Source organism: Mugil cephalus, chromosome 7 (assembly GCF_022458985.1).
Source record: "Mugil cephalus isolate CIBA_MC_2020 chromosome 7, CIBA_Mcephalus_1.1, whole genome shotgun sequence".
In the NCBI taxonomy this organism is placed as follows: domain Eukaryota; kingdom Metazoa; phylum Chordata; class Actinopteri; order Mugiliformes; family Mugilidae; genus Mugil; species Mugil cephalus.
This window is the reverse complement of record NC_061776.1, coordinates 15,130,735-15,144,852: the sequence shown is the minus strand read 5'-3', so window position 1 is coordinate 15,144,852 and position 14,118 is coordinate 15,130,735. Positions and strand designations below refer to the sequence as shown.

General features: G+C 43.1%; 1 long non-coding RNA gene across 1 annotated transcript; it reads right to left on the bottom strand.

The window, feature by feature from the left end:
- Nucleotides 1-1,350: 1,350 nt before the first annotated feature.
- On the bottom strand, nt 1,351-3,868 carry LOC125011342. The gene is made up of 3 exons (XR_007113165.1): nt 3,745-3,868; nt 2,506-2,602; nt 1,351-1,537 (listed from the first exon to the last, which is right to left on the bottom strand). It is a non-coding gene; the product is annotated as an uncharacterized LOC125011342 (long non-coding RNA).
- Nucleotides 3,869-14,118: the final 10,250 nt, after the last annotated feature.

The window sequence follows — 14,118 nt, the reverse complement described above, 5'->3', positions numbered from 1 at the left end:
CGCTGAGTGGAAGAGAACACTGTGTACGATGATTGGAGAGGGGCGGGAGGAGGGCAGCGTAGTGAAACAGATCACCTCAACACAAAGTTTCTCTGACACTGCAGTTCATGGGATGGAATGGGACTCCGGTTTACAATCCATTAATCATAACTACTACACTAATGCCAGCCAATACGTTTGTAGCTCATGTGGACTTGTAGTGTAACTTTATGGCAAGTCAATGTGTGATGTCTGCGACCGCTTCATAATTATCATCCGAGGTGTGACAACAGGCAGCGGCGGGAACGACCAAACACAGTGTACGGTCCGGTCATCGCCGTACATTGTAATCAAACTGACAAGCTAACAACCTCCTTTCTGTATCACATTCGAAATCCCCACTCGTGCGTAATTATCCCATTGCTCCCCTGCAGTGAGCATATGTAGACGCTGGATTCTCGTGGCGGAGGATAGGCATGTGACACCAACCACTGTCATTAGACGCTGAGCGGAGGCAAAGATCAGGAGACAACTCCTATTTAACGGCACATCGGGATGAGAAGCTGACGGGCGAGAAAACCTGCACGATGGGGTGGTGGAATAACAATGGAGGTAGTTAAGCGGGTGTGATTAACAGTTAGCCAAATTGCGCTGGCGACCGGCTGGTTTAAATCATACCACATGATGCCATCCATCCGGCCACAGAATTTCTATCAGTGGGGCAGTTTTAATGATGAATGGTTTTGTTAAAGACAAGACTGCGTCACGTTAAACTGATCGACCGGACCGACGCTAAAGTGGCGTCTCCACGGGAAGAGGCTGGCTGTAATGCGGCAGCAGGAGACAATGGAATTAGGTGGCACAAACTGAGAGGATACCAAGTCAAACTAACATAAATGATTGTGGCGTGACAACCAATAAGAGCGATTGAAACTACGTCCACAGCTTTGGTCCAGACGATTCCCCATGTTGATATTGATCTTGAAGCATTGGGTGAATGCAGATTGAGTTGTTTATCGGGGAGCTAAAAGAGAAGTGGGGGAACTGTTGAAACATAAGCTAGCAGTCCAAAGACCAGCAATGTTTTTTATGTTCTGCTTGTTTCATCCAGAAACATTTGGGAAACATATATCTATGTTTCCTTCCTTCCACTAGAAACCAACCTTCGGCTACAAAGCAATGGGCGACAAGCAAACCACTTTATATGTGGACGGCGCATAAGAACAACAAGTTCACATCTTTTCTCTTTAAAATTAGCTTTTTCATGGTATTCTTTGGAGAAACACACAGAGTATACACTGTGTTATCTACTGTAGGTCTCCCTTGTGCCTCCAGGATATTTGTGATTCATCAGAGAATGGACATGGGTCTTCTGAGGGTGTCCTGTGATGTCTGGAAACAGTATGTTGTTAGTGGGGGCCTTTGGGTCCTATAGCTTGTGGGGAGGGCCCTCTGTGCATCAGGTTTGTTCCAGTGCATCCCATAGATTCTTGATGAGTTTGGGATTTAGTGAATTTGGAGGCCAGGTCAACACCTCGTGTCCACCTCAGGACTAACACTAATACAAAGAGAGAAACAATTATTCACACATAGATGCTCACCTACGGCCAATTTATTCTCATGTTACCCTTACATGCAAATTTTTGGATTGTAAGCCTGGGGCGCTCAGATACTATCCACCCATGCAAACTCCACACACATAAAAGCCCCAGGCAACTACCGCGAACAAAAGTCAGACAAATACTAACAAAGGATAATGGGCTGTATCGCGACTCTACAATATGCATCCTTGTGTGTCATCAGATATGGACACGTTCAGTGGACACTTCTGGGGCGTATTCTAATCTAATCTGCTCCCTCTATGTGCAATTAAAGCGCTGGTAGGGAACAGCATACTGTGTCCCAATTATATTTCTCCCAATGTTCCCGGTGACATCGCTGCCGTACGCGCTCTCCTCTCCCACTCCTCCCGCTTCTAAGTTTGGGTGACAGGCATCTGAAATTCCTTGTCTGAGGAGCTTTTCACAATGCCCCAGATCCATCATTGCAGGGCCATTGAGGCTCATTGTGTGCAACCATTAACTGTATCTATGGCGGAACCTTACAAAGGGCCAGCTTGAAGAGGGTCACTGGTGCGTGGGCCCCAGCCATCATAAATCTGGTGTGGTCCGGAGCTGAACCTCCCCTGTGCTCAACTAATGGCGCTCTAATCACTGGTACCACTTCTTGGGTGGGATGGAGGGGTGTGCGCGTGGGTGTGTGTGATGACAGTTGGGGGCTAACGAGGGGGACAGGGTGCGTAAAGCATTATTCATTTGTTTCCAAGCTCAGAGACCAATGAGCCCTAACTAATCACCCAGCTTTTTTTTTTTATGTGTGTTTTCCATAAAAAGTGTTTCTGAAGAGCGCAAATTGGCCAAGTGTTTTAGCACCCTTCCTTTGTCAAGATATTGATATTAATCATTGTCTTTATCCCCACTCCAGCACGGTGTTAATATCCATATGAATAAAATATAGACTGCGCACCAGGGATGGCCAAATCCCTTCCCTTGCTTGCTTTTGAATGGATCTCATTGTTCCTCATTATTGAAGTGGGTCAGCGCCTCTTCACCTCGCTGCTCACCTGTAAAAAAAAAAAAAGAAGAAAAAAAAAGAAAAACATATGGGTGTAGAGAGATGTGCAATATTAATGAACCCCATAAAGCAGGGAGGACATTTTCTGCAGCCACCCTCTTGCCGTGGATATAGGTTTATGTTGTGTTTATGTGCTGGAAACTATAAATACTATAGTTAGTCTTGTGTTCCTCTGTGCTTGTATACACAGGGTTTACAATTATTGTGCAGCAGCGACAATATTGCATTCTGTGAACTAGGGCTGTGCAAGCCATCCAGTATATATATTTGTATTTGTCAAGGGGGGAAAAAGTATCTGTATTAGATTCAAAATAGATATAAATTTTTTTTTTTTTTTTAGTTACCAAATACCATATTCGGGTTGGGCTCCGCCCCTACTGTGAACCTATAGACCCCTTCATGGCCTACGTCACTGTAACGTCACGATGTCAGCTGGAGGCAGAACAGGGGGAAGCTTAAGGCCAACACTGTCTCTTTCAACCACGAAGATGTCGTTTTGCTGTATTTTTAGTGCTAAAACTGAAAAATCCAAAAACACTAACTTCAGTTTCATCACATACCAGCCACTGCCAGTCGTAGACAACTTTGGTTTGACTGTGCCAATTAAGAGAAAGGATTGGAGTGACAGTCATCGCGCACACTTCATATCAGGTCAGATTAATATGTAATGCATCATCAGTTTCATCCTGGAAAACAATATGGGTTAGACTAAATCATGACTGAAATAACGTCAAGTTAATCATTATTTAGGGGATTCATCTTACATGTCAATGCTAATGCTATAACATTGCGTCCAATCAGAAGTTGCATTTGCTACGTTACGCTCCACAGTGGTTCCGCTAACTTCAAATTCTTCTAGCGCATGTCCATTCAAGACATCGTTATAAGCGTCCTTCCATTCTTCCGTGTAGATGCTGGGTTTCTCAATTAGGTACGTGTAAATATCTGCCCATTGCATGGTGGGCAGTCCTGTGAAATCTGACAAATTACGTTAATTATTATTTGGGGGATTCTTGTTACACGTTAATGCTAATGCTAACCGCGAGCTAACGCAATGCTAGTTGCGTGTTTCGGGGGCATCCAAGCAGAAGTTGCATTTGCTACGTTACCCTCCACAGTGGTTCCACTTACTTCTTGTAATATCTTTGTTGGAGAGACTTCACCCCCTCTGTTTTCTCCTTTGGGCAAATCGTCCATTCAGTGTTGAACATAGTCCCATCTGTCAGAGTCAACTTTTTAAAATGACACAGTCCACTGAAATATGCTAACGACCGTTTACAGGCTACAGTGTTTGAAATGTTTTGCGTCCAGTTAAGCCCCGCCCATCAAAAAACGTCACATTGTTTACGAACTGTGAAAGGGTCTATATGTTAAAGAAACTGTGTCTAATTATCACCATAGTAACTATACATTTCATTAAAGCAATTAAAGCAGAATGTCATACTCTGAAGTAGTTAATAAAAAATACATTCATATAGCAGACAAAAACTAAAATCTTTACTCTCTTTTTCAGTGCAAAAGCTGTGTCAAAGTATGAAAACGGGCTTTTGTACCAAAGTCATAAATCCCTACCTTGTTATATTTGTTTCCCCGTGTTCTGAATTTTGAGCAGCTTCCCTGTAAGCATTGTAAGGCAGGTACAAGTGTCCCACTAATTTGCCTGCAGGGCCCTGGGAACAGCCAATTCCCTTGTGCCGCAGAATGCGGCCTAAATTGGGTTATTTTGTGAAAGCTAAGTGGGATATGAACGGATTCCTTAACATCCAGCATCCAACAGTTTGTCCTCTGCAGATTGATTAAATAATTTGCCGTTTATTCCTTTTCTTTTTCATTTCTGCTCACCACCTCCAGCTTTGCAGTGGGCATCACAGTTAGGAGGAGGTCTCCCACTGGAGTCCGTGGGGTCCTATTGCATGCTACCCACACACTTTCAAAGGTTCTCCTCTTTACGTAAATCAGCTCCTGAAGATCCTGGCAACCGGCGCAGTGTCTGAAATACAAAAGGAGACTCGTATTGGCAAAAAAAAGAGGAGAGTGCCTCTGCCTAAGCCCCCCTTAGTCCCCCTCTTTCCTTCATGTGGTGGATGATCAAACCTCAGAGGAAGATTCAAGTCAAGTGCTTGGAATACAATAGTTTTTTGGTCTGCCAAACACTACGGGGTTGCTGGTGGAATGTAGCCATGATTATATTCTCATAGCAATTACACTATTTACATAATATGTCCAGAGCGTGATGTCCAACCAGACTCTTTTTTTTTTTTTTTTTTTTGAAGCCCCAAAGTGTTCAGTAAAAATAAACAGGTCTGAACCAGATAAATATATAACCAAGCACTTGTGAAATCATTTAAGAAATCATTCATTTTTCACTCATTTTGGAATGTTTTTTTTTTTTCTCTCATAGCTCATGCCTTTGGAGTTGTTTTGACTTCATAATGGAAACTTGCATTTCAAAAGTCTATTTTTATTTTGCAATGCAATATTCCCCAGTGACTCGCGTTTCATTTTATAAACTGTGATCAAGCCTGCTGGGTCTTTCAGTCGCGTCCGTGCACTGTTTATTCGCATCAGCATAAACTCTCACTGGCTCGTTCGAAGCTACATCGGCGTAGCTATTGCTCCAGCTCGCGGCAAACTGGCTAAATCTGGCAGAAGTTGAGTGGCAGGAGTAAACAAGTTCAACCGTGAGATACCAGGCACGCTGCCTTGGAGCTCAGCGGCCTCCCCATACAAGAGTGCCCTCACCCATGTCTTTTAATTACTGACGCTTATAGCAACAGTATTCTGTGTGGCACTGTATGTCGCCTGACATTTCACAGTCAATAAAGCAAACTGTCATTCAAAGCCTGCATATAGCTTCTTGCAGCTACCATGTGCAGCAGTTTTTTTCCCCTATCTCCAGTTTATTCAGCATAATGGTAAAAAATAAGTGGGATACATTTATTCTTGATTCTGCAGTAAAAGCACGGGAGTATTGACAGAAAGATGGACTGGAATTTAGATTGAATGGGAAGTACATGAGGAATGGGGTCTTAGGTGATGTCACAGCTAGCACGGTTGAGCATGGAGATTAGCCACATTAGTTTGAATTATAGGCTGTAATACCGTTTAAATTGTAAAACTAATAATAAAAAAAAAAATGTGAAGAGCTGTGAGCAGCTTTGAAAAGAAGTCAGAGATATATGTTTTACAGACATCTCCTACAGTCAAAGAAAAGACAAGTAAATGGATCGCTGCATTAAGTAGAAACAACTAGAATCCGGGCACCGAAACCTGGCACTGTGGTTCACAATTAGTGTTAGATAAGTTTGTCAATGTTGTTGTTCTGGCTTAGTTACAGCCAACAGTATTTAACAGTAAACAGAATATCTGTGATCTCTTCTCATCATCCTTTTAACGTCCGGTTAGACTCTACAGTATTGTATGGGCGTTACTTCTCAGTGAAGCTCTTAGCGTTAGCATCTTTTATTTAGCCATATTTATCATAACTGAAATGACCTAAACAAACTGAAACTGAGGATAGTCCACTTTTCCAAAATCATACTAGTTCTTATGGATCATTGTCATGCTTAGTTGTCCTTAATTTGATCTGATAATTACATTTTTCTACTCATAACCTAGGCCATAAGACTACGTGACATAACCTACACGTGTAGCCTACACTGGTATGAGCCATTTCTACTACTTTTCAGTCTCGCTCGTTGTGTAGAAATGCCACCCAGACGCTAGTTGGCACTGTATCTTTTTTGCCAGTTGGGTTCATTTTTGTTTCTTCTAGCTGCTTCAACAACTGAAACCTTTCACCTTTCACTGAAGAGGAGTCATACAAATGCTTGTATCTTCAAACCTCTGCACTTGATCTTTCTTCTGTGTGGTCCATCTTCATTTATCCAAAACAAGCAATCTGAAAATTGTGGAGATGAAGAAGGAGTCTACTTAGAAGACAGTGGGTAGGTAGAAGGTCTACTTAGGGTCTGGGCAGGTGCTGCACACTATACAGTATGAGGCCAAAAATATTCTTATGTTAAAATCTGTTGTTTCTCCAATAGTCTTACTAGCATGAACGATCCGAGTGATCCGTCATAATAGCTTACATGAAACTGGGGGTGTCTCCATATGGTTTTGAATGAAACATATGGGAAAACCAAAAACTTAACCCTACTGTTTAACCGTATAGTGTTGGACATTTCCATAATAAGCGAACATTTGTTACATTCAAACCCGTGCCAGGCTAGTTCACACTAATGTCTCCGCATTTCGCAGTATATGGGAGTTTTAAATCTGGTGTCTGTGGCGCCGTTCCCGTGCTAACCACGCCAATGATTGTTTGCCAGAGCTGAAGAAGGGAGCTAGGAAAGAAGGCAGAAAGAAGAAAAAAAACACAGCTATGCTCGTAATTAAGTTGTTTGTGAATTCACTCTCTCTGGCACTCAGGAAGAATAAAATGGAATATAGGAAGCGTCGAGTCTTACTACTTAAGTCCAAATATAAAGCGATTTGCTCATCGTCCATTGCTTTGCTGACAGTTGGTTTCTAATGGACGTTCCTTGCACTGGTTGCCTAGGTAACCCTCTTGTAAATCTGCCAACGCAAATGTTTTTCTAGAACAAACAGTACATAAAAATGTTGCCAATGGAGATACCTTTTCTTGTCGTCACTGCTCTCTGTTTTTGAAGAAAATACTGTGAACAGTGCCGCTGCTCCATTTGGGTTCACCCAACTCTTCAAGGCCGCTGTCACCGGTGTGAACAGTGTGTCTTCGCAGTTGATGTGTGGGGAATGATATAATATTTGTATAATACTTCAATCAGTGGTATCAGTTGCTCCAATTGGTCGCCACCTGAACATTGAGATTAGCTTAACTGGATACCTGACCACTTTGTGTGTGGCCAAAGGGTTTTTCACAGCTCGGTCAACATTGACTCTTGTCACCACACCGCCGGTAGTGTCTTCCTGTGTGCACACCCCTTAAAGAGTTTTAGCAATAGACTGCGAGGACAAACGCTGGCGAGCACTGACAGAAGAAAAGGGACTGCATACTGCATACTCATGTGTACAACAGTGTGTAATTACTGTCATTGCCAGAAGGGGGAGATTAAAATTTCCGCACAGTAGCTTTAAAAAATTAATTCCACTAGTGTAGTTAATGATGAAGCCAAGTTAATAGCAGTTTGATATATGTTTTTACATGCAGTCCTGACCAACAGCATTGTGTTTTCTTTGATGTAAGCTACAGCTGTAAGACTTTACTATCAGTGAAGCGTATGGGGTAGCACACCATAAGCCTCATCTGATATTCATCTGAGGTAATTTCCAGTGTGTAAACACGAATGTTGCCCTTGATAAGGTTGCGCCCAATAGTCCAGTAAAAATGATACATGGCCACCGATCGCCCAGTGTGCAATTCAACACTCCTCTGGACGTAGCTCATCAGCCAAAGGGATTAACATTCCGCTGAGGTCCCGCTTCCTCTGTGCTGCCAGGACAAAAAGCAGAGGCGACACATTAAGTACAGACGCAAACAACCCCGGGAAGCATATAAATAAATAAAGAGAAGAATTCTACCTGTTGAGTGCCGCTTGGTAATGATTTCAGATCACTCATGCATACAATGTGCTTTATTAAATGGAATTCCAGCTGTGGAGTTAAAGGAATCTGACAGTGTGCATTCAGTTGGAGATAAGATTATCTGCGGTGTTGTACAATGGCTCATTTTAGAGCTGGTGGAAATTTCGTCAAAGAAAGATTATATGCGTAATCCCTTTTTCAGGCTCTGTTCTGCTGTAAAATGCACTAAATAGACCTAATATACAAATATTTATACTGGAATATGAAACATTCTCAATCTTTTTCCTATAATACACCGATCTGCCAGAACATTATGACGTAATGAAGTGACATGACATTATGAAGTAAGTAACATTGACCATCTTGTGATAATACAATGTTCTGCTGTTGTGCATCTGTGTGGATGTTACTAAGACATGTACCAGGCACCCCCACCTCACAGCAATGACACTTTTTGATGGCAGCTTGATGGCACACAGACACACACAAAAACGGTTTAGGAACGAAACAGGAAGAACAGCACAAGGTGTTGACCTGGCCTCCAAATTCACTGGATCCCAAACTGTTCAAGTATCTGTGGGACGTCCACCGAGACCCCTCTCCGCAAAGACCCCCACTATTAACATCCTGTTACCAGACACCAGAGGACACCCTCAGAAGGTCCATGTCCATTCTCATGTTTTGAAGGCACATGGGAGACCTACACAATATTGGACCTGCAGGTGGTCATAATGTTAATCCCTATTGGTCTATGAGCTTAACTTGATGTCTGAATTAGAATCATATGAGCTACATCATAAGAAAATACATGTCACTGTAAGTTTAAAGGATGTTTTGATGTTAACTTAGGTTCTCTGTAAGATGGGTTGGTTTCTCTGTAAGATGTCTTCATTGAACAGAAAGCGCCCCACTATGACAGGTTCAGGTCTCAGCAAAGAAATAGGCTAAGAAATAATGAATGATTACAAAACTCCTCTGTACAGCACTGGAAAGTCGTCGAAAAGGAGACAGAAAAACAGAGGAGAGGCACAAGTAAAAGGTGAGGCACAGAGTCAAGCCTAATCTCTTTCTTATTATAAGGTGTGATTGATCACAGTATCATGCCATTAATGGTGTTGGAGCTCAAATCGAGACGGCGGAATAACAAGGTCACGCTACCACATTATTGTGCCACGCTGGTCCTTGACAAGGTGGCGGTAACCTCTGCTTATGAGCCACTTCAAACCCCTTCCATTCAGCCTGACATGTGTTATTCCTACAAATTCTTTACTGAAACCTCCCGGAAGGCTATTTTGCATATGAATGTTTAATGACTCTCGTCCTGCCAGCTATAAACCAAGGAATTATTGGCTTTTCATAGCCAATTCATGACTAATGTGTCTTAATGACATCTCCACGGTTCCTATTTAAGACACTAATGGGCGGTAGCAGATTTCAAACTGCGGTGTGTTATGTTCAATTAATTATTGATCTCGGCCTTGTACGCGATTGATGTCTCAGTCCTCGGATACCTCGCTATTGACGTATCTTCACCGATGTTGTGTCTGAAGCCAAAACTCATCAGACTCTGAAGTCACATGCAAACGCAGACCAACATGCATAGGCGTCATCGGCAATGATTGCAATGTACGCGACCACGTGGCCACGTTAGGGGAAATCGATGAAAAATCCACAAAGAGTCGCATTTTCCCTTTCGACCGGCTCGCCAGCTGCATCGATGGCTGGGGATAACGAGGCGAAATTGTTTTGTTGGGTTTTTAACGGCCAGCATATTTTACAGTTAATTAGAATGAATCTGTGTTATTGTTCCGACGCCGGCTGTCTAATTGAACAACGGGTTATGCATGTAAAGGGATTCCCGAGGTCATATCGCTTTCTCCCGACGTGAGACGTTTAGACTGCGATTGATTAACAGATTATTAAAGGGGCCACTTCTGCTCATTTAATCACACATTTAAAGCTCTGGCACCTGACTCTTTGTGCTGCATCTGTACGCCATTGTTTGGACTTGCATGCGAATGGCGTACACGGGTTCCTCTTGGCTGCCGTGTCGCACGCACTTCTGCCAGAAACAACAATACTAAAAGAGCAATATGAAAAGCCACACAGACTTTGCCGCCGCTTTGTCGTCATGTGCGTTGTTTTTGTTTGTGCACTTGACCAGAGCCACTTCCAGAAGGCTGTACGTACTGATAATAAAGTTGCTTTGGAGCTCTGTGTTTGGGGCTTTAAAGCCAGGAAGATGATTTATCTGTTTTGGCAGCCGTGCATTTTTGCTTGTTTATAAAATAAAATGTTTATGGGCTTCTCCGTTTTGGCACTGGCTTCTTCATCCCTTCTTCTTCGTCTTCTTTTTCCTTCTTCTTGTCTTGCAGATGAAATGGTCTCAGCGCTGCAGGAGAAAACAAATCCCTCCCAAACCGTGCCTTAAAGCCCGTGCGCACGTGGCAAACAGTGTGCGAATGCAGATAACACATCAGAACGTAAAGGTCGATATTTACAATAAGGTGAATAAATGTTGTGGCGTCCCGAATTATCCGGAGCTGCAATCATTTCCTGCTGCACACCTATGCCTCCGCTCCGTGGGGCAGGGCAGCATCTGGTCTGCCTGTATGTTTGTTTGCCCATAATACAATTCTTCCATTCCGCAAACGAGTGGAGCGAGGCAGTCCTCTCGCAGCATCGGCTGAGGATTCTTCTTTGTGCCGCTCGTCACCCCGTTGCTTTTGTGTGCGTGCTCAGAAATATATATTCTAAGAAAATGTGGAGCGGCCGCGGCTTTATTTCAGCGCTCCCGTCAGTGCAGGAGTTATTAAGGCGTTGTTATAGCCGTGATACAATAAAAGAAACGGAAAGTTTTTTTTTTTTATTATTTTTTGTGGATGCAACCTAAAATGGCATTTAGCTCGATAATGAGCGGACTGTACGCGGACATAAATCACCACCTCTGAAGATTTCATCCAGTGCAGCAATAACCGGGTGTATTATTTCATTTTTTTTATTTTTTATATCCCTTCCATCCACAAGAGACATGCAAATGAGTCAAGGACTCCAGGTTAGCAATGAGGCCCAATGTGACACTTCTGAAATATCCCCTGAGGAAAAAAAAAAAAATCTGTGTTGGACTTCTAAAGGACACCTCTTGTAACAAACTTTCCGAGACAGGGAGCGAAGGCGTTCTCTGTAAAAAAAAAAAGAAGCAACCCTTGCTTTTGAAGCTTCGCTCCACTTCGAATTGAGGCCAAAAGGTCAAATCAAAGGAAGAGAGTCTGTTTAAAAAAAAAAAAAACAGGGAAAAAAAAGAAAAAGTTAATCTGCTTTATAGGCTGTATAAAGATGGAGCGGTGCAGCTCCTCAAGAGTGAAGCCAAAGCAAGCAGAGCTCTGAAGATAACAAAACAAAGATCTGTTGGGCAGAGACTAACTGCAGTATAGGTCACAATCTCCATCCCCTCCATGTCAGTGGATGGGACTGGGGCCAAACAAAAACACCAAGGTACCCTTCACAAAAAAAATCTGGCATTTTAGGTAGTCAATACAATGCTGATCCATAGTGAAGTGTCCATTTTTATGATAAGTTTCATTTTACATGACGTCATTTGACGCTGTGATCATGATGACTGCTATATATTTTATTTTAACTCAAAACATGCGTAAAAAAGGGTACAAAATGGGCTCATTCATTTCTCAATACAAAAACCGAATCACAAGTTGCCAACGATGTGCCTATATGGTCACGATCATTGGCTGTATAGACGATCTAGACGTGGCTTCCAAATATTCAAGAAGGTTTTGTGTCCTTTCCTTATATTATGTGTATTTTTTCAAGAGGCATACCACTGTTCATTTCCAAGGACCATCTAGTAATAAGGATGGGAGAACAAAATACATTTTCTAGCTGCACATAAAGCGATGAATTTGGTTTGGGATTTCGTCAAGGGTCCAGGGATAATTTGAAGATTGCCTAGTCGACACAATTCTGGATCTAAAGGGAACACGATTTGCATAATCTTGGATAAGGTGTCACATAGGTCGTGCCAGAATGCTCTCACCTTATTACACGACTCAAGCACAGCGCAGGAAGGAGCCCATCTCTACGCCACAACCAAAGCACATTTTGGATAGTTCAGGTTTAGACTTGTGTAATTTCTCTGGGGTCAAGTTTAGTTGGTGAAGAAATGTATGATGAACAAGCCTGAAGCGTGTATTAATAGTAGTAGATTGACTATCTTGACACAAATCTGTCCAAAGTTGTTCAATTTTAATGTCTCACTCTGGATCTGCATATGTGAACCTGGTTTAAGACACTCTTACAGGAACATGGAAAACATTCTGGAGATAAATTTACATGTGCTTCCTTCTAGTAACAGCTTCTCCACCTCCGTTAGTGTTGGTAATCTCCTTGGGGCGTCCAAGTTACATCTAAGAAAAGACCTTAATTAAAGATAACAAAACAAAGATCTGTCGGACAGATCATACTTCCCTTTTAGCTGTTCAAAAGACACGGAGGGTCTATCTTTATTTGGGTGACAGTCCGATTCTCTGACCAAGGCTCCTGTGGATCTCCTACCATATTTTAATGAAATGGGAAAGCACAGGATTGTCAGATCTACTGGATAAGGTTCTGGGGTCCCATTTATATCGGACAACGTTTTTTTTTATAAAATAATTACAGTGCCTAATCCAACATTTCTTCGCAGCTGGTGATAGCAGAGCAGAGAGCAATATTCATTAAACGGAAAAGTGGCTGAGGCTGGCGGAAGGAAGTGGAGGCGATTGATTTTTCGGTCGCTTCTTCTCCATCATACATACCATGCGACATTTCACAGATTTTACTGGTTATACATTGTGGGCCGTCGTGTCACACCTAGGACTCTCTTTGACAGTGTGTGAATTGGAACTGGTGTTCTTCGGAGCGAGCAGCGTTCTGGGCTTTTTCGTTCCCGCCTGGCTGACGGCCTGCCACTATAGCTGTGGGCTATCCTTACCGGCGACAATGGAGTCAGTAGACGGGAAAGACTCGCCTTCCCAGTGGCCTCCTTTCTCCCCGTTACATAGACAATAACGTAACAACCCAGTTGTCACACTGATCTCAAGGCCGTCTACCCTTCGGCACATTTTATTAGCCACCCATCACGGACGTCCCTCGCTAGCCGGCCGCGGCGCCGCAGCGACGTATTTGTGCTTATTGGACGAAATTATCCAGTTATTATGCCAATGTGGCCGAGGGACCTGAAGCCTTAATGACAAGAGAGTGATGGAATATCCAGCATGTAAAGGAATGTATTAATGTAAATGTTCTCGAAGGATTTGTTGTTTCGCTTCTTTTGCCTCGCTCCCCCATTTCTCCCTCCCTCGGTATTTGCATATTTTCTGTTTCGCAGGGGAATAACAATATCAAATAACATCTCTGTGAAGTGAGCAGTCGCTAAATGTTTATTGCTTCTTTGACTCATTCCCAGGTCGTGATGAAGAACGCTGGCGCAAGGGTGCGACGGGGAGGGAGGCAGGGGCAGGGGAATGAGAAGGGAAAGAAAGAGATGGCCCGGGTGTCTTTTAATGGGTGCGCATGGTTTATGATTACGTGTCCTTTTGTGGAGCACATCAACCATTCATGCAAGAGAAACCCACGGCGAGATGAGAAATGCCTTCCGCGCTCTCGCAGGCAGCAGAAAGTGACATTGAACGTTCATATACAAGCTGAAAATCTCATGCTCAGCCGATATGCATCTTATGAAAGAAACAGCCTTTATCATTTTCGTCTCGGTGCCTCCGTCCCCTCCCTGCTCCCCACAACCACCACACACTCTTTCTCCCCTCGCTCCCGATTCTGTGGCACAGTGTCAACGGCGGTGTGTGGACTGAGAATAATGGCGGGATGGGGCCTGATAAATGAGAGCTGATAAATCTGTATCACGAAACTGAGGGCGGAACAATGTGT